General features: G+C 29.9%; 1 protein-coding gene across 1 annotated transcript in view; it reads left to right on the top strand.

The window, feature by feature from the left end:
* The window catches only part of GABA-B-R1 (gamma-aminobutyric acid type B receptor subunit 1), a 279,241-nt gene that overhangs the window by 73,149 nt on the left and 184,025 nt on the right, over window positions 1-22,067 (top strand). The window lies entirely within an intron of this gene.

The raw sequence follows: 22,067 nt of genomic DNA, 5'->3' as shown, positions 1-22,067 counted from the left end.
AAAAAAAAATATTTTTAAGTATAATTTGGTAAAGGGTAATAAGATTCGGCACAGCCGAATTAGCTCTCTTACTTATTTTTTTTTAAGTTAAATGTTTTGAAAAAATATATTTTATATTAAATAATTAATAGAAGTTTATAAGTTTCTTTAAATATTTATAAATTTTGTTTGTTATTCCTATTTAGTTAATACAGAAAGTCCATGATTTAAATAATTGAATGCCTTAAATATTATAAAATTTTAATAGATTTTTCGAAAGTTATAAGAGATTTTGTATAAAATATGGGTAAATTATATTAATCATACGCCTCATTTATAACAAATGCAGGTGTTAAAATAACTAGTCACGTAGCTAATTATGTAACTAGTTGCCACCTTTAGGGTGATAGGTAAAATCACTAGTTCGAGACAGTCTGCTAGAACTGCTGGGATATACAAACTTATTTAGACTTAGGTGGGTAAGAGTGTTTCAGTATGAACAAAAAAAAAAATTGAAAAAAAAACAAATTGAAGATTCAGTGAATGTTATGAATAGGAATATGATGACAGAAATACATTACGACAAGCTGATTTTTTTCTAAAAAGAAAAAAATTATATTGCTTACACATATGTGTGTGAGTAAGCATATAACAGCAACATTTACATTCATTCAGACATTAACAAATAATACTCATTCTAACATTGATTGCATTTTTGTTTGGTTTCTACTTATTTCTTACATTTCAACATATAAACAAATGTATAATACATACAGACATATAACATGTCTTTTCATGTAAATGTATATGTTGTCTGTCTCTCTCTCTCTCTCTTGAATTTCTTTTAGTGTGTGTATTTCCTTGTTTTTATTTCCAACATAAAAGCGCGCCAAAAACCGGAAGGAAATTATGTTGGCATGTTTTCAAATGGAAAAAATTTAGCTATAGCAAAAACAAAATAAAATAAATAACATACATTTATACAGCAAACAAATAGAAAAAAGTACTATAGATACTTGTGCAAATACCAATGTATTTATATACACCAACCAACATACACAAAAATAAAAAAAAATAGCAACAGCATCTAAAACTCTATTTAAAAATTCATTATATTTAAGAAAACATAACTTTAAAAAAAAAACGAATGTATGCCAAAGACATTTATATTTATTTAAACACTAGAAATTTCCTTTATGAAAGTAAAGAATTTTAAACAGGAATTGTATGTTTAAAAACTCTAATAATAAAATTTATTTTATTAAAGGAAATGTTTAAATTTTATTTAAATTTAGAATATATTTTTGTAGAAATAACTGATATGGTTTAGTTTGCCTATGAATTGTTACTAAATACTTTGTTTCAGAGATGTTAAATGATTGCATTTCAAATAAATCAGAGAAATAGCCCATTAGAAACTTTACTTACCTAGTAAGCCAGAAAATAATATTGCAACAAAGTGATAACTACTTAATATTTGATTGAAACACTAGTTATTTTCAAAATCATGTGTCCCTCTCCCAATTGTACTTACATTCTGCCACTTTGAAAAGTTTTTTTAAGATCAAAATGGCAAAAAAACTTTAAAAAATTCAAAATAAATTTTTTTAAAGCTGCCTAAAAGTATGCTTTAGTTTATAGTAATTTAATAGTTTATGGCCCAAAACAGTTATTTCCGGTGTTAAGAATCATTTCTAGGAAGTTCATATGTTCTAGAAAGTTGTTTACTGAGATCTTAGGTACATTTTTGTAGTTGATTGTTTCCTTGAATTTTGAACGGACCTGAATAAGGGAAAAAATGTAAACAAAATCGAATTTTTTAAAGTTTTTTGCGATTTTGATCTTGAAGATGTAGTTTTTTGATTTTATATAATCACAATTTTTTGTACTTTATGACAAGGGCTACAACTTTGCCTCAGAGAGTAAATCAAAATTCCGATCTGTTTGCAAGATATGAGCCTGAGAAAATGATTACTATTTTTCAAAAATTACACCGAGGCCTAAAATCTTTTGGGGCCCATAAAAAAAGTGCATGACTTTGGGCAAAACTGGGAGACACGGGTATTTTTTTTTTGGTCTTTTATCACTTGGTGGTGTCCGTATATGGTTATATTGTTTCGTGTTGCACTGCGTAGTTTTAGGTAACAAAATTAATTTTTTTTTAATTTTTGTTTTAATTTTTTTTTTTTTATAATTCGGGTTATAAAAATTGTTCCCGATTTTGAACCATTGTAGGTCCGACCTATCTTATATTATATCTATATCTTATATACTCTGCACCAAATTATACTTTAAAATATTTTTTTTTAAATAAACAAAATTTAAATTTTTTTAAATTGTATTTCAAAATTTTTATTAAAACCCAAATTGTTTTTTATTTTTTTTTTTAAATTTTTTTATTTTTTTTTTGAAAAAAGAATTGATGACAAAAAAAATTCGACTTAAAAAATAGTTTTTCCCGATTTTGACCCAATGCACACCGTTGCAATGGACTTTGAAATATCTATCATTAGATATCCATATTAATGACTTAGTAATCCAGATATAGACCAAAAATAGTTCAAAAATCGAGGTTGTTCCGGTTTTTTCCTTATATCTCAGCCATTTGTGGGCCTGAAACAAAGTTCTCCCGATTTTGAACCATTGTAGGTCCGACCTACTATGGCGTTATATACGTCGTTAAAAAGGTATTTAAAATATGAGATAGTAATCCAAATATAGATAAAACAAGTAAGAGAGCTATATTCGGCTGTGTCGAATCTTATATACCCTTCATCAAATTATACTTTAAAATAATTTTTTTTTTAAATAAACAAAATTTAAATTTTTTAAATTGTTTTTCAAAATTTTTTGTCAAAAATTGTTCTTTAATTTTTTTTAAAATTTTTTTAAATTGTTTTTCAAAATTTTTATTAACATTTTTGTTCCAAATTGTTTTTAAAAAAGTATTTTTTTGAAATTTTTTTAATTTTTAAAATTTTTATTTTTTTAAAAAAAAATGTATGACAAAAAAACTTTTTTTCAAAAAAAAAATTCGACTTCAAAAATATTTTTCCAGATTTTGACCCATTGTAGGTCCAATGTACACCGTTGCAATGGACTTTGAAATATCTATCATTAGATATCCATATTAATGACTTAGTAATCCAGATATAGATCAAAAATAATCCAAAAATCGTGGTTGTTCCGGTTTTTTCCTTATATCTCAGCCATTTGTGGGCCTGAAACAAAATTCGGGTTATAAAAATTTCTCCCGATTTTGAACCATTGTAGGTCCAACCTACTATGGCTTATATACGTCGTTAAAAATGTATTTAAAATATGACTTAGTAATCCAGAAATAGATAAAATAAGTAAGAGAGCTATATTCGGCTGTGCCGAATCTTATATACCCTTCAACAAATTATACTTTAAAAAATTTTTTTTAAATAAAAAAAATTTTAAATTGTTTTTCAAAACTTTTATTAAAATTTTTTGTGCCAAATTGTTTTTTATTTTTTTTTAAAAAAGTTTTTTTTAAATTTTTAAAATAGTTTTTTTAAAAAAAAATTTTAAATTTTTTAAAATGTTTTTTAAAATTTTATTTTTTTTTAAAAAAAATTTATGACAAAAAAAAATTTTTTTCGAAAAAAAAATTTTTTCCCCTTCTTGGTCCAATGTACACCGTTGCAATGGACTTTGAAATATCTATCATTAGATATCCATATTGTCTATATTAATGACTTAGTAATCCAGATATAGACCAAAAATAGGCCAAAAATCGAGGTTATTTCGGGTTTTTCGTTATATCTTAGCCATTTGTGGGCCGATTTTGTCGTTTTTTAATAGCAACCGAGCCGGAAGACCTCCCGATATATTGATGCATGAATCGTGTATATAAGTAATTTGGGGGCTACGGAAAGGTTATTTCAACATACAGACTGACAGACGGACATGGCTATATCGTTACGATATCTATAACGATCGAAGAATATATATAATTAAATAAGTGACTACACCCTAGGTTACCTAGAGATACTAAATTGACAATTGACTTCACGCTAGATTACATGTGGTGTATAAAGAAACCAATTGACTTCCCTCTAAACTACAAATAGCATATACGTGCAATATAATCAGATAACTGTTTGGTTAATTAGTCAAACACCACAGACTAAAAATGAACAACTGAACTAAATTTATTTATTTGTTCTGAACAAAAATGAAGGATGTAAGCGGAAATTAAAGAAAATTCTGTCTGAATGCAGTGTAACCAACAGGGTGCCAAGTTTGATCTCTGTTGATAGTATCAAATCTGAAATATTATCTATATAAATGAAACTATAACAAGTAAGAGAGCTATATTCGGCTGTGCCGAATCTTCTATACCCTTCACCAAATTATACTTTAAAATAAAAATTTTAAATATTTTTAGGTAAACAAAATTTAAATATTTTTCCAGTTGTTTTTTCGAAATTGTTTTTTAAATTTTATAATTTTTTTTTTAATTTAAATTTTTTTTTTTTTTTATTTTTTTTTTAATATTTAGTGAAAAAAATTTTGGTGAAAAAAAAATTCGGGTTAAAAAATATGTTTTCATATTTTGACCCATTGTAGGTCCAACTTACTATGGTCTTAAATACGTCGTTGCACAGGTCTTTGAAATATCTATCATTAGATATCCATATTGTCTATATTAATGATTTAGTAATCCAGATATGGGTTAAAAATAGGTCAAAAATCGAGGTTGTCTTGGTTTTTTCCTTATATCTCAGCCATTCGTGTGTGTAAGTTATTTGGGGGCTTCAGAAAGTTGATTTCAACACACAGACGACATGGCTATATCGACTCCGCTATCTATAACGATTCAGAATCTATAACTTCATTAATTTAGCTTAAGTCTTGCGAACGTGAGAGTGTTTTATACTAACATCTAAAAGTAATAAAATTTTCCATTACAGTTCTTTTGGAAATTTTTTATAATTTTCCTTCTTGTTTTTACAAACGTATACATTAAAGGTATCATTTTAATATTTTGCAAAAAAAAAAAATCATCATGAAAAGATGAAATTAAAAATCAAATCACAAAAAAGCTGCCTTAAATCAACACCAGAAAATAAAGAAAAAAAAAAACGTAAATGAAAATAAAAATAAAATAAATAGCAAAACATTTTTAATGAAAATTTATTAACAATAAAAAAAAAGCAAACGAATGAACGATAGAATTAATTGAAATGTTGCTCCCTCTGAATTACGTGTAAATTTGTTGTTTAGACTTTTTTCACTTTATTTTCGTTTTGTAAGTGAGTTTTTTTTGCGCGCACATTTTCATTTCATTTCATTTCCTTTCATTAATTTCTTTTGCGTGGATCTGTGTGTGTGTGTTTTTTTATTACATTTTCTATTTCAACAAATATTTACACAATAAAATTAAAGAATAACAGCCAGCAAAAGCAATTCATGAAGTTTTTTTTTTTTTAACTTTATTTCTTTCATTTTCCTGTAACAAAATAGCGACAACAATTGAAAAAGGCCAAGAAATAAATAACAAACAAAAAAAAAAACAATACAAGACCCTGAAATAAAATGAAATTGTAACAAATTTCTTTTTTTCTTTTAATATAATTTCTTTGTTACTGTTTAACGCGTAAAAACAATAGAAATAAGGAAGTTTTTTTGTTGTAATCAAACAACCCTCTAAGCTTAAAATGGTACAAGTTTAATGACAAATATTGTTGTCCTTACACTCACTTCACCCTTAGTTTATATTATTGAATACAAAACTTAAATGTCATAACAAAACGTGCAACATTTCTTTGACAGGCATTAATTTTTTTTCTTTTCCTGGTAAGAGAGTTAAGTAAATTAAGTGTTTCAAAAGGTTGGTAATATAAACACTCAGTTTTGAGGCCGGGTAATAAATGTTCTGGAAATACTCTAGAACAGGTGTATTTTTTTAACAGAACTTAATCAAATTTTATTTTATAGAAACAAGAATAATTTAATATCTTCATGAATCATTAAAAAATGTGAGTTACTTTTGTTGAATAGTTCAGCTACTTCTAACGTTTCAAAGAAAAAAATCTAAATTTTTGTGTTAACTTTTAGCAACAATGTGTGAAGTACCTTTACAAATCGACTTAGCAGTCTTTAATTTATTCTATGTAATTTTTTATACCTTTAAATGCCTAAAAACCAACAAACTTCATATACCCCTCCTAAAAGTAGACTTCAACAAAAAAAAGCTCACAAAATAACAGTAAAAAACATTTGTTTACACCCAACTACACACTCTCGCACTGCAGGCCACCACAATTACAACAAACAAACAAACTAAACCAACAACAACAACCTTATCTCACTCTCTTGCAAATCACTGAAAACAACAAAAACCTAAAAGTATGTTTGTTTGTATATTTGTTGTTATTGTTGTACAAAGTACGTGTAATTTCCGTTATAAAGAAGAAAATAAAAACAAACACTCCACAAAACTGAAAGTGAACCCTGAATTCAATATGTTCCTTTCTCTAATTCGCGGGGTCAAGTTAATGTTTGGAAAACAAAAACAAAACTCAGCATGTTGGTTGCAAATTAATATAGTGGTGGTGACCGTAGTAGCAGCAGTTGTTTGGTTGGTTGGTGGTGCTTGAAACTAGAGAGTTTCTTTTGGGGTTTATTTCCTGCTTAAACTTAATAAAAAATTGGTATTCTATTCTTTTTTGGTTGTTTCCTTCCAAACTGATAAGAAAAATCAGCAGTATTAAAATTAGTTTTTTTTTTTATCACGGAGAGGGTAGCAAGGAAGTAAAATTGAAATTTAAATATTGGATTTTAATGTTGTTACATAGAAAACTGTTTAAGAAAAAAGGAAATAAAATTGAATTTACGATGAGTGGCTGTAGTTTTCTTTGGGGGCCTAAGGAAATTATGTTCCAAAACATTGAGAGTGTATGAGGTGGAAAATCGAAGCTGTTAATTTAAAAGAAAATTTAAATTGTTTAAAAAAATTTATAAAACTATATCAAAATTTTTCATGAACTAGAACTAGAACTGAACTAGAACTGAACTAGAACTGAACTAGAACTGAACTAGAACTGAACTAGAACTGAACTAGAACTGAACTAGAACTGAACTAGAACTGAACTAGAACTGAACTAGAACTGAACTAGAACTGAACTAGAACTGAACTAGAACTGAACTAGAACTGAACTAGAACTGAACTAGAACTGAACTAGAACTGAACTAGAACTGAACTAGAACTGAACTAGAACTGAACTAGAACTGAACTAGAACTGAACTAGAACTGAACTAGAACTGAACTAGAACTGAACTAGAACTGAACTAGAACTGAACTAGAACTGAACTAGAACTGAACTAGAACTGAACTAGAACTGAACTAGAACTGAACTAGAACTGAACTAGAACTGAACTAGAACTGAACTAGAACTGAACTAGAACTGAACTAGAACTGAACTAGAACTGAACTAGAACTGAACTAGAACTGAACTAGAACTGAACTAGAACTGAACTAGAACTGAACTAGAACTGAACTAGAACTGAACTAGAACTGAACTAGAACTGAACTAGAACTGAACTAGAACTGAACTAGAACTGAACTAGAACTGAACTAGAACTGAACTAGAACTGAACTAGAACTGAACTAGAACTGAACTAGAACTGAACTAGAACTGAACTAGAACTGAACTAGAACTGAACTAGAACTGAACTAGAACTGAACTAGAACTGAACTAGAACTGAACTAGAACTGAACTAGAACTGAACTAGAACTGAACTAGAACTGAACTAGAACTGAACTAGAACTGAACTAGAACTGAACTAGAACTGAACTAGAACTGAACTAGAACTGAACTAGAACTGAACTAGAACTGAACTAGAACTGAACTAGAACTGAACTAGAACTGAACTAGAACTGAACTAGAACTGAACTAGAACTGAACTAGAACTGAACTAGAACTGAACTAGAACTGAACTAGAACTGAACTAGAACTGAACTAGAACTGAACTAGAACTGAACTAGAACTGAACTAGAACTGAACTAGAACTGAACTAGAACTGAACTAGAACTGAACTAGAACTGAACTAGAACTGAACTAGAACTGAACTAGAACTGAACTAGAACTGAACTAGAACTGAACTAGAACTGAACTAGAACTGAACTAGAACTGAACTAGAACTGAACTAGAACTGAACTAGAACTGAACTAGAACTGAACTAGAACTGAACTAGAACTGAACTAGAACTGAACTAGAACTGAACTAGAACTGAACTAGAACTGAACTAGAACTGAACTAGAACTGAACTAGAACTGAACTAGAACTGAACTAGAACTGAACTAGAACCTGAACTAGAACCTGAACTAGAATCTGAACTAGAATCTGAACTAGAACCTGAACAAGAACCTGAACAAGAACCTGAACTAGAACCTGAACTAGAACTAGAACCTGAATTAGAACCTGAACTAGAACTGAACTAGAACTGAACTAGAACTGAACTAGAACTGAACTAGAACTGAACTAGAACTGAACTAGAACTGAACTAGAACTGAACTAGAACTGAACTAGAACTGAACTAGAACTGAACTAGAACTGAACTAGAACTGAACTAGAACTAGAACTGAACTAGAACTAGAACTGAACTAGAACTGAACTACAATTGAATTAGACTAGAAATATTCCTAGTACTATTAAATACTATTCATTCTTTTAGTATTTTCAACTCTGGGGTATTTTAAATTCTTAATGTTATGTATGCAATGCATACTATGCCTTGTGTTTGACATAATAATCTCATTATACATTACCGTGCTTAACCCACCTAGTCTAGTGCTTAACTTACATTCTTGGAATTGATTTTTTCACACTTTCAATAACGAAATATAAAAACAAATAAACAGAGCAAACGTACTTTATTTAAATCTGGTTTATCAAGTTAAAATGAAAATTGTGCCAAAAGACAAAAAGTCAATCAAAATAAATCAAACATTCTTTCATATATTTTGTTTTATTTTCTTTTATTTATTTTATATAATTTTTCACATTTTATTTTACTTTTCTTTATTTTTAATTTATAACAGAATAAAAAAGGTTTCAGTTTCATACTTTAGCAGCACAGAAATATTGCTTTAAAAAAAACGACCCAGTAGAAAATGATGAAGGTAAAAAAAATTTGACAAAATCTTTTTAATACTTATGTATGTATTTCTCAATTCCTTTTTACGTACAAGCAATTAAAACTTTTCTTTTTTTGTTTTCTGCAAAGTTCTGAAAAGGAAAAAGTTCAATATCTATCGGTTTTTGTCTGTCATAATACATTTTCTCTTAATGAGTTACTTTCTTTTTCTCTTGCACCCCGTCTGCCTTCATGGCTGCCCTCTTTGCGTTTGACATACTTGAAGGTCTGCCAAACAAGATGTATGCTGTGATACTTGGCTGTGTGTCAAGTTGTGTAAGAAATTGAGAACACAGACGGACTAACGCTTGGTTAAACAAGACTACGAGTAAAATATAAGTCGATTTTTTTTAAGTTTTATCTTTTATACAAAATATTTTTATTTTTTATGGTTTTTTTCCTATCTCTTCTTTGGTTTTTACTTTGATTTGCTGTAAGTAGTAACATAAAAGTTATAATGAAGTATGAATATTAATGATACTTTTTTTTGAGGTATTTTCCTTTAGTTTGTTTTTTGCAACTTTTTTTCGCTGCTTTATTAGTGAAATTACTTTTTTAAATATAAAAGATAATAAGGTTTTTTTTTGGTTGGATTTAAAGGTATTAACCAAAAATATTTTAAATAAGTACTTCAAAGATCTCCAAGTCCTATCCTAGTCCTATCCTAGTCCTATCCTATCCTAGTCCTATCCTAGTCCTATCCTAGTCCTATCCTAGTCCTATCCTAGTCCTATCCTAGTCCTATCCTAGTCCTATCCTAGTCCTATCCTAGTCCTATCCTAGTCCTATCCTAGTCCTATCCTAGTCCTATCCTAGTCCTATCCTAGTCCTATCCTAGTCCTATCCTAGTCCTATCCTAGTCCTATCCTAGTCCTATCCTAGTCCTATCCTAGTCCTATCCTAGCCCTATCCTAGTCCTATCCTAGTCCTATCCTAGTCCTATCCTAGTCCTATCCTAGTCCTATCCTAGTCCTATCCTAGTCCTATCCTAGTCCTATCCTAGTCCTATCCTAGTCCTATCCTAGTCCTATCCTAGTCCTATCCTAGTCCTATCCTAGTCCTATCCTAGTCCTATCCTAGTCCTATCCTAGTCCTATCCTAGTCCTATCCTAGCCCTATCCTAGTCCTATCCTAGTCCTATCCTAGTCCTATCCTAGTCCTATCCTAGTCCTATCCTAGTCCTATCCTAGTCCTATCCTAGTCCTATCCTAGTCCTATCCTAGTCCTATCCTAGTCCTATCCTAGTCCTATCCTAGTCCTATCCTAGTCCTATCCTAGTCCTATCCTAGTCCTATCCTAGTCCTATCCTAGTCCTATCCTAGTCCTATCCTAGTCCTATCCTAGTCCTATCCTAGTCCTATCCTAGTCCTATCCTAGTCCTATCCTAGTCCTATCCTAGTCCTATCCTAGCCCTATCCTAGTCCTATCCTAGTCCTATCCTAGTCCTATCCTAGTCCTATCCTAGTCCTATCCTAGTCCTATCCTAGTCCTATCCTAGTCCTATCCTAGTCCTATCCTAGTCCTATCCTAGTCCTATCCTAGTCCTATCCTAGTCCTATCCTAGTCCTATCCTAGTCCTATCCTAGTCCTATCCTAGTCCTATCCTAGTCCTATCCTAGTCCTATCCTAGTCCTATCCTAGTCCTATCCTAGTCCTATCCTAGTCCTATCCTAGTCCTATCCTAGTCCTATCCTAGTCCTATCCTAGTCCTATCCTAGTCCTATCCTAGTCCTATCCTAGTCCTATCCTAGTCCTATCCTAGTCCTATCCTAGTCCTATCCTAGTCCTATCCTAGTCCTATCCTAGTCCTATCCTAGTCCTATCCTAGCCCTATCCTAGTCCTATCCTAGTCCTATCCTAGTCCTATCCTAGTCCTATCCTAGTCCTATCCTAGTCCTATCCTAGTCCTATCCTAGTCCTATCCTAGTCCTATCCTAGTCCTATCCTAGTCCTATCCTAGTCCTATCCTAGTCCTATCCTAGTCCTATCCTAGCCCTATCCTAGTCCTATCCTAGTCCTATCCTAGTCCTATCCTAGTCCTATCCTAGTCCTATCCTAGTCCTATCCTAGTCCTATCCTAGTCCTATCCTAGTCCTATCCTAGTCCTATCCTAGTCCTATCCTAGTCCTATCCTAGTCCTATCCTAGTCCTATCCTAGTCCTATCCTAGTCCTATCCTAGTCCTATCCTAGTCCTATCCTAGTCCTATCCTAGTCCTATCCTAGCCCTATCCTAGTCCTATCCTAGTCCTATCCTAGTCCTATCCTAGTCCTATCCTAGTCCTATCCTAGTCCTATCCTAGTCCTATCCTAGTCCTATCCTAGTCCTATCCTAGTCCTATCCTAGTCCTATCCTAGTCCTATCCTAGTCCTATCCTAGTCCTATCCTAGCCCTATCCTAGTCCTATCCTAGTCCTATCCTAGTCCTATCCTAGTCCTATCCTAGTCCTATCCTAGTCCTATCCTAGTCCTATCCTAGTCCTATCCTAGTCCTATCCTAGTCCTATCCTAGTCCTATCCTAGTCCTATCCTAGTCCTATCCTAGTCCTATCCTAGTCCTATCCTAGTCCTATCCTAGTCCTATCCTAGTCCTATCCTAGTCCTATCCTAGTCCTATCCTAGTCCTATCCTAGTCCTATCCTAGTCCTATCCTAGTCCTATCCTAGTCCTATCCTAGTCCTATCCTAGTCCTATCCTAGTCCTATCCTAGTCCTATCCTAGTCCTATCCTAGTCCTATCCTAGTCCTATCCTAGTCCTATCCTAGCCCTATCCTAGTCCTATCCTAGTCCTATCCTAGTCCTATCCTAGTCCTATCCTAGTCCTATCCTAGTCCTATCCTAGTCCTATCCTAGTCCTATCCTAGTCCTATCCTAGTCCTATCCTAGTCCTATCCTAGTCCTATCCTAGTCCTATCCTAGTCCTATCCTAGTCCTATCCTAGTCCTATCCTAGTCCTATCCTAGTCCTATCCTAGTCCTATCCTAGTCCTATCCTTGTCCTTAATTGTTCTCCCTCACTTGCTTTGCTCTCTATTTTTATCCACACTATAGTTGTAAGGGTTCACGAAACTTTAAAATCAATATTATTTCAAACTAAATTCTCTACAAGTTTAGCAACGGAGAACAGCATCCTTCAATTTTTATGTTTCTAAAATCTAAATTGCCATTTTTTTTTCAATATAATCTTTCCAATCAATTAATTTCATGTGCGTTCTTCCTTAGAATTTTCACACATGCGGGTGTACGAGTTAAAGGCGGACAGAAAGTTCACTAAACTGCAAATGTGTATTAAAAATACAATAACTACATACAAATCCATATTACCAACTACATTTACGAGCAGTTATTGTTAAATTTATTGTAAATATATATAAAAGTATTTATATAGTGTAAGTTAAAGGATACCAAAACAAAAAAAAAAACATCAAACTAATAAAATTTAATATACATTTTTTGTAAATTTCAATTTCTTTACCAAAATTGTTTTTCAGTTTCAAATAATTTGCAGTTAGTTTGCTACAAATTACTACTACTACAACTGTTAGTTCGTAATACTAACTATTTATTATTACTCTAGTTATTATTCTGAATGTTCTTTTTTGCTGTTAGCTTAACTGGTTGTCTAGTTTAAAAGCAATTTTTGCCGCAACATTTGTCTGGTAGAAGAAAAATATAAAAATACCCCCCCAAAAAAAGAAGAAAAATATGCAACATTGTAAAGAAAAAAGTTTAGAAAGAAACCAGCAAATTTTACAATTTAATATTTAAACTGAAATATAAATATTTAGTCGGATGCTATTTAATAAAGGGGATTCTAGGACAATGGAAGAAGGTATTGATAAAACAACATCGAAAACAATAGTTTGTAGTTTCTTTGGTGCTGGAAATAATGTCTGTCTAGCCAATTTTAAAATAAAGTAGCTCTTAGTTAATACAAGTAAAAGAACAAAGAAGTACTTTTCTAAGACAATGAGCTAAGATACTGCAATTTTCTTATTGCAATTTCCTTCTCACATCTATGGAAAGCAATCAGCCAGAATTGTAAGACTCGGAAGAAATACAACTAAACAAAGAACTTGAATTTTAAATTTGTTGAGGTGGAATAATGAAAAACACAAAAAGCAGTGGATGCAGCCGCATAAACTAAAAATAATCTTAATGTCATCAATTTGCAAAAAAAAAAGTGGAGAAAATTTCTAAATAAAATTTTTTGGAAAGTTTACTGCACTATACAAAGTCCTGCACCATACCGATATAATAGCCTTAGTATAATATAAATGAAATAAACTAAAATTAGACTGAACTAAAGCGAACTTGAGGACTGTACAGTTCCAGTTCAGTTCTAGTTCAGTTCTAGTTCAGTTCTAGTTCAGTTCTAGTTCAGTTCTAGTTCAGTTCTAGTTCAGTTCTAGTTCAGTTCTAGTTCAGTTCTAGTTCAGTTCTAGTTCAGTTCTAGTTCTAGTTCAGTTCTAGTTCAGTTCTAGTTCAGTTCTAGTTCAGTTCTAGTTCAGTTCTAGTTCAGTTCTAGTTCAGTTCTAGTTCAGTTCTAGTTCAGTTCTAGTTCAGTTCTAGTTCAGTTCTAGTTCAGTTCTAGTTCAGTTCTAGTTCAGTTCTAGTTCAGTTCTAGTTCAGTTCTAGTTCAGTTCTAGTTCTAGTTCTAGTTCAGTTCTAGTTCAGTTCTAGTTCAGTTCTAGTTCAGTTCTAGTTCAGTTCTAGTTCAGTTCTAGTTCAGTTCTAGTTCAGTTCTAGTTCAGGTCTAGTTCAGTTCTAGTTCAGTTCTAGTTCAGTTCTAGTTCAGTTCTAGTTCAGTTCTAGTTCAGTTCTAGTTCAGTTCTAGTTCAGTTCTAGTTCAGTTCTAGTTCAGTTCTAGTTCAGTTCTAGTTCAGTTCTAGTTCAGTTCTAGTTCAGTTCTAGTTCAGTTCTAGTTCAGTTCTAGTTCAGTTCTAGTTCAGTTCTAGTTCAGTTCTAGTTCAGTTCTAGTTCAGTTCTAGTTCAGTTCTAGTTCAGTTCTAGTTCAGTTCTAGTTCAGTTCTAGTTCAGTTCTAGTTCAGTTCTAGTTCAGTTCTAGTTCAGTTCTAGTTCAGTTCTAGTTCAGTTCTAGTTCAGTTCTAGTTCAGTTCTAGTTCAGTTCTAGTTCAGTTCTAGTTCAGTTCTAGTTCAGTTCTAGTTCAGTTCTAGTTCAGTTCTAGTTCAGTTCTAGTTCAGTTCTAGTTCAGATTCTAGTTCAGGTTCTAGTTCAGGTTCTAGTTCAGGTTCTAGTTCAGGTTCTAGTTCAGGTTCTAGTTCAGGTTCTAGTTCTGGTTCTAGTTCAGGTTCCAGTTCAGGTTCTAGTTCAGGTTCTAGTTCAGGTTCTAGTTCAGGTTCTAGTTCAGGTTCTAGTTCAGGTTCTAGTTCACGTTCTAGTTAAGGTTCTAGTTCAGGTTCTAGTTCAGGTTCTAGTTCAGGTTCTAGTTCAGGTTCTAGTTCAGGTTCTAGTTCAGGTTCTAGTTCAGGTTCTAGTTCATGTTCTAGTACAGGTTCTAGTTCAGGTTCAGGTTCTAGTTCTAGTTCAGGTTCTAGTTCAGGTTCAGGTTCTAGTTCAGGTTCTAGTTCAGGTTCTAGTTGTAGTTCAGGTTCTAGTTCAGTTCTATTTTAGTTAAGTTTTATAGAAAATCAGTTGTCTATTTGTGTAATATTTCTATTTACTCTTGTTACTAAATTATAATCCTAAATTCTAACAATTGCAGTTAATTTAAGAAGCATGCTCGCATATACATAAATTTGTAAGCAATATTTTGTATAAAAAAGTCTTATTTTGCTTTCTTCATGTAGAATTCATTCAACTGCATAAAATCGACTCAATTGTTTTGTTCCTTTTTATGAGAAATAAACAACAAGTTTCTTGTTTTACGTTTTTTCTTTCTATTGATGTTTCATGTTGCTCTCGGTATGACTCAAGGTAATTTTGGGTGATTGTGAATTTTTTTCGTTCAACGTTTTAACAAGATGTTTAAAAGTTTTCCTTGCTATTTTTAGAGACTATCGGCAAAAGGTTGTTAAACTGAGATGTGTTTAACATGTAGTAGTTTTAGATTTTTTTCCGTCTTTCTGTTTTTTAAACAGTATAATTACAAGCGAAATTAATGAGTTAGATTTGAAGTGCAACTGTAAGTAATACTTAGTTAAATGCCTTAAAGTATGCTACGTTTTTTTTATAATTTCAGTATGATAGCTAATATGATTGAAATTTGATGCAATTTTGGTGTAATTTAAGGAATATTCTCGATTTTTATGTTTAATGTGGAAAATATTGTTTAAAATTATAAATTTGTTGGAAAAATTTTAAAAAAAATTATAAAAAAAAAATGTTTTTTTTTTTTGGAGATTGTCTTATATTTTGGTTCATAACTTTTTACTTAAATTACCAAATGTGCTGATTTTTAATAATAAACAGCCTAGGAGTTTCATCAATATTTGTTGTGAAAACAATTCAATTTGGTATACTATTTTAGAGGAGAGCATGTTTTACACAAACATTTAGAACTAGAAGTTAATGTAATAATTCGGAATCCAATTGAATGAGAGTCATCATGTTAAATAAAATTGATTAAGCAAAGTACTATAATTAAGTCTTACTTTTACTTATGTCATGATTTGTTTTTCTACTTTTGTTTTCTCTATTTTTAGCTTTAATTTATTAGAAATCGACAAAACAATTTTTTTCTTCAAACTGTTATTGAAGTAGTTTATTTATGTTTATTTGGATTTTTGTCATTTGTGTTAAAAGAAACCGGAGTTGTGTATGTTTTGTATTACTAAATAACAAACAAATAGATTTCTTGTGGTAAGGATTTCATAAACAAAATCAGACGAATATAAATAAATAAATACTTACATACATTCTATTTAAGACTAGAAAATTATTGACAATAAAAAAAATCCGAAAAAAAACTGATGAAAATATTACGCAAATTACAAACACGCACACTTAAGTACTAAAAATGACTACCACATTTATAAATATATCAACATATTCTATATATTTAATAGAATTTGTGCCGATGTCTCTATGGAAACTAAAAAACTGCTTACTAAGGCATTTATCTAAAAGTATTTTGTTACAAATTGTTTGATTATCATATAAAAAGCGTATAAAAAATGAAATAAAAATGTGTGTATAGCGACGGGTGACACAAAGACTTATTTATATAATAGACTGGTTCATGAAATAAATTCTGTTATTCTTAAAATCTATGAGTTTTTCCAAAATTCTCTCTAGATTTGAAATTGATATAAATTTGCCAAGTAAAAACCCAGTTTGCCAGCTGACAGTTTATAGACACCAGGTGCTGAACACGATCGTTAATTTTATTGTAAACAACACGAATGTCAACGATTTGCACAATCTATACCAGGTCAGATTACAACAGAGAAAGTAAGAGTTTTGCGGATTTTTATAGTCCTCATTCTACGTTCTCATTATGCCGACAACTGGTTGGTAAATATGAAGAATTAAACTGGAGATCAACACATTTTCAAAACCAATGAAAATATGATGGAAATATTGTTTTTAAATTCTGTAAAATTGTCCTTTAATTTTATGTCTATTATTGGGTGTAAGACTTATGGATAATCTTTAGAATGCGATTTTTGTTTTTAATAATTTTCATGCCATTTTGAAGGTTACATATCTGTCATTTATTCTCACTTAGTTATTGAGCATTATGTTTTTTTTTTTGCTTCGAAAATGCAAAACTTTCTACCAACATAACGTCATATGCGGGAAGTTTCGCTTTACTTCTTTAATTGGAAAAAAAGTGATGCTGATGGGTTTCAAAATGGGTGTTCAGAATTGGTGATTTTGACATGGAAGACAAAGATCGCTCAGACTAGACATTACTCCATGAAGATTTTTGTTTAACTCCCCAAGAGCTTGCAAAATCATTGGCAGCTACTCAAGCGGCAATCATACGAATTGAAGCCGAGAGACCTTGAAAGACGTTTTTGCAAGTCCGAAATGATGCTATAAAACGCTATAAAAGAAATTAATTTTTGCACGGAATCATTACTTGTGATAAAAAGAGGATTTCAGATTTTTGGCACGGACAGCAATGCCAAAAATCTGAAATGCTGCTTGAACGCTATAAAAGAAAATCATTTTTGCATCGAATCATTATTTGCAATCAAAAAATCATTCATTACGGTAACCCGAAGCGTAAAAGATCGTATGTGAAGCTCGATCATTCAGCCGAATCGACACCACAGCCAAATATCCATGGCGCTAAGGTAATGCTCTGTATTTGGAGGGAGCAAATGGGTCCCTATCTATTATGAGCTGCTGAAATCTGATCAGACCAAAACAGGGAACCTGTACAGAATGCAACTGATTTGTGTAAAGAGATCATGAAACATGAAACCGTGATATTCCATCATTGCTACACTCAGCCAGATCCATTAAGATAACCCGAAGAGTAAGAGATCGAGATGTGAAGCCCGATCAGTCAGCCGAATCGATACCAAAGACAAATATCCATGGCGCAAAGGTAATGTTCTGCATTAAGAGCTGCAGAAATCTGATCAGACCATAACAGGGAACCTGTATCGAACGGAACTGAATCGTTTCGTCAGACCTTACCCCACACAGAGGGATGGCTTCATAAAACCACTGAATTGCGTGAAAATATAAGTAAATTTTGCCCTTGCATGGACTTTACTTAAATTTTTTAAAAATAAAATAAAATTTTTCTTACAACTATAGGTGTACATTTCATCTTTAAACATTTCTCTACAAAACTGCATCATTTGATTTTTGAAATTGAGTATTTAAAAAATTGCATTTTTGACATCAAAATCCCTCTGTGCCCCGCCCGACTACCATTTGTTTCGATCGATACAATTTCGGATAGTAGAGTATCCGAAATTGTCTTGATTCATTCTTGGCCTCAAACGATGACCAGTTCTTTTGTCTCGGAATCCATATGTTGCGACAATGATGGGAAAAGATCACAGCGAACAATGGTCGAAACTTATATTGTACAAATTATCTATATATGTATATAAAAATGAAATGGTCCATGTATGTAATGGCATCACGTGAGAACGGCTGGAGCGATTTGACTGATTTTTTTTATTCGATTCGAAATATTTAGGAGATGGTTTGTAAAGAAAAAAAATTCAAAAATTCCGGGTAAAACTCGGACATTTTTTTTGAGCCCAGTCAACTGTAATAAAAAAAGCCCCCTAAGGTATGTAGTACAAATTTAGTTATTTTATTTGCAAATAAATAAGAACAGGCAGGTGGATGTGGGTTGGAGAAACTTGAAGAACTAACATTAGCAAATAGCTACCGGGCGGTCAACTAGTTTAAAATAAAAGTTAAAAATTTGAAAAAAAAACCCCAATAAATACCTGGTAATGTACAGAAATTAACAAAATCATATTGTATTATAACTACACAGAAAAAACTATTTTTTAAACCGTTTCAATTCAAATATTTGTCACATATTGAACTGGTTTCAATTATTTCATAATTAAATCAAGTATTCATTTGCTCAAAAACAAAATTTCTTGATATTTTCTATTGAATTTTGAATTTGATTATTTTGACAATTGAATATAGAATTTTCGTTATTGGTTGAATTTCAAATACAAAAATTATTGAACAGATAATTTTCGTAATTGAAAACACATTTTTGTTATTTTTTGTGTTTCAATTACGAAAATTATCTATTCAATAATTTTGAAATATAATTTTTTCTGTGCATAAATACAATTTGATTTTAAATCTATATACTTTACTAATTAAATATGTATATAAATATGAGTAATTTTTTGTAATATTTACAATAAATTACATTATATGCTTAAGCAAATATTGTTTATATACAAATATGAGAATTTATATTATTGTTAAAATACTGATAATATATTTACAAATTAAACAATTGCAGCTAAATGTTTAAATATGTAGACAGACAATTAATAAAAAACTAACTATAAAACACAAATTGATTAACTAGATTTTTTTTTGCCACACAATTTGAGTCTGTAAAAATGAAAGAAATATAAATAAAATAATGGAATTTATTAAAAAAATAATTTTTACATTAATTAAGCCTAAATAAATAATAATAAATAGCAGTCATAAAAATAATTTGAAGGAAAAAAAAAACAAGTTTAAATTAAAACCCTGTTAAAATAAAATAAAAAAGCAAAATCAACATTGGTGATGATAAAAATAATAAAAATTTAAATCAAAAACGAACCTGAAATCCACCTCTAAATTTTAGATTTTCCCCTTCTTGTAACTAAAATAAGTTTAACGTTTACCCTAAATTTAATATACATTTTTACCTCTTTACATCTGTTTTCATTTTAATCATGTTCAACTGTATTAACAGCTCCCCTTCATATCTGCTGACAAATGTTTATGGCAAAAACATTAACTGAACAAAAAACTCAATTTAAACACAATTTAAAAAGTAAATTGCAAATAATTTGTCACGTTACACATTATAATTAATTGCTTTATATTTGTACACAACAAAACAAACAAACAAAAAAACATGTGAAATTGAGAAAAAAACGCTTATTTAACAATAAATACATTGACAATGAAACATAAAAGAACAAAATGAATGGCTCCAAAGACCCCTATTTATGCTAAATGTGGATAAGAAATATTAGATTTTAAATGTCTGATTATTTTATTAGGAAATTCAATGAAAATTAGGCAACATTATAGAATTAACACAGAGAATCAGAAATTTTATTAAAAAACGTAACGAATACAATACAAACTCTGAATTCTTTTTAACAACGAATTTAACATAAAAATATAAATGATTATAAAAAACTCCAAATTAACACAAATATGTAAATTGAATGCAATTTAAAATAATTTTAACTAAAGAATGAAAATTTAACACAAAAACTTAAATTATAAACATAAAATTAAAAAAAAACGCTTATTTAAAGTAAAATCCTGACTTTTTTCAAAAACGCATTTATAACCTAGAACGCAATTTTAACACAAAAAAAAGTACACAAAAACGCTAATTAAAAAAAACATTAAAAGTGCTATATTCGGCTGTGAGGAATCTTATATACCCTTCACCAAAGTATACTTTAAGAAAAAGATTAAAAACAATTTTAGGCGAGAAAGATTTAAAAAAAAAAAATTTGGTGAAAAAAATTTTTGCTCGAAAAAATTTTGGCTGGAAAATATGTGAAAAAAATCTATGTGTAATTTAAAAAAATCTTACTATAATTTAACAAAAAACGCAAAATTAACTCAAAAATGCAAATTGAACATAAAAACGCTAATTTAACACAAAAACGATAATTTAACGCAAATACGTAAAATTAACAAAAAAAAAAAAAAAATAACTAAAATTTATCACTAAAAGCGAATTTAACACAAAAACTATAATTTTACTGTAATTTAACATAAACGAAGAAATTTAAACAAAAAAATTAAAAAAAGAAATTTGCATAAAAGTCGAATTGATCTCAAAAACTCTAATTTAACACAAAAATTATAATTTTACTGTAATTTAACATAAACGATAATTTATCACAAAAAAACAATTTTAAACAAAAACACAAAATTAAAAAAAAAATTAGCACTACAAGGCGAATTGATCTCAAAAACTCTAATTTAACACAAAACTGTAATTTTATAGTAATTTAACACAAACATTATAATTTATAACAAAAACTCAATTTAAGAATAAATACGTTAATTTAACAGAAAAAATTATAACTAAAATTTAACTCAAAAACGCTAATTTAACACAATTATAATATCAAAACGTTAATTTAACACAAACACGCAAAATTAACACAAAAAAAGCAAATTGAACACATAAACGCTAATTTATGACAAAAACACAATTTTAAAACAAAAATGTTAATTTATCTCAAAAACGCTATAACGCTGATTTAACGCTGATTTAACACAATAACTATAATTTCACACAAAAATTAAATTTTAAGACAAAAACGCTAATTTAACTAAAAAACGTAACTTTTACAAAAACGCTAATTTAACACAAAACTGTAATTTTATAGTAATTTAACACAAAAATTATAATTAATAACAAAAACACAATTTTGAAGATTAATAAGTTAATTTAACAGAAAAACATAAATTAAAACTAAAATTTAACCCAAAAACGCAAATTTAACACAAAAACACGTTAATTTAACACAAACACGCAAAATTAACAAAAAAAAAAAAAAGTTAATTGAATACAAAAACGCTAATTGAACACAAAAAAGCTAATTTATGACAAAAACACAATTTAAAGAAAAAAACGCTATTTTAACTCAAAAACGCTAGTTTAACATAAGAACGCTGATTTAACACAATAACTATAATTTCACACAAAAACTAAATTTTAAGACAAAAACGCTAATTTAACTAAAAAACGTAAATTAAACTCAACAACGCTAGTTTAACACAAAAACGCAACTTTAACACAAAAACACAAATTTAATACAAAAATGCAAAATTACCAAAAAAAAAAATTTACCACTAAAAGGCAAATTGAACACAAAAACGCTAATTTAAGACAACAACTATTATTTTACAGTAATTTAACACAAAAACGCTAATTTATCAGAAAAACAGAAATTGGACACCAAAAAGGTATTTTAACGCGAAAATACAATTTTAAAGAAAAACGTGAATTTAAAAAAAACAAGATTTAAAACTATAATTTCACACAAAAACGCTACTTTAATACAAAAACACCAATTTAACACATAAACGCAAAATTGAAAAAAACCGACAAAAAAACGCTAATTAACACAATAAAAGAAAAACGCAACTTTAACTAAAATTTAGCACTAAAAGGCGAATTGAACACAAAACGCTAATTTAATACAAAAACTAAAATGTTGTAGTCATATAACACAAAAATACAATTTTAAGACAAAAA

This window comes from Calliphora vicina, chromosome 2 (genome assembly GCF_958450345.1).
Source record: "Calliphora vicina chromosome 2, idCalVici1.1, whole genome shotgun sequence".
NCBI lineage: Eukaryota > Metazoa > Arthropoda > Insecta > Diptera > Calliphoridae > Calliphora > Calliphora vicina.
This window is presented reverse-complemented; position numbering and strand designations above follow the sequence as displayed.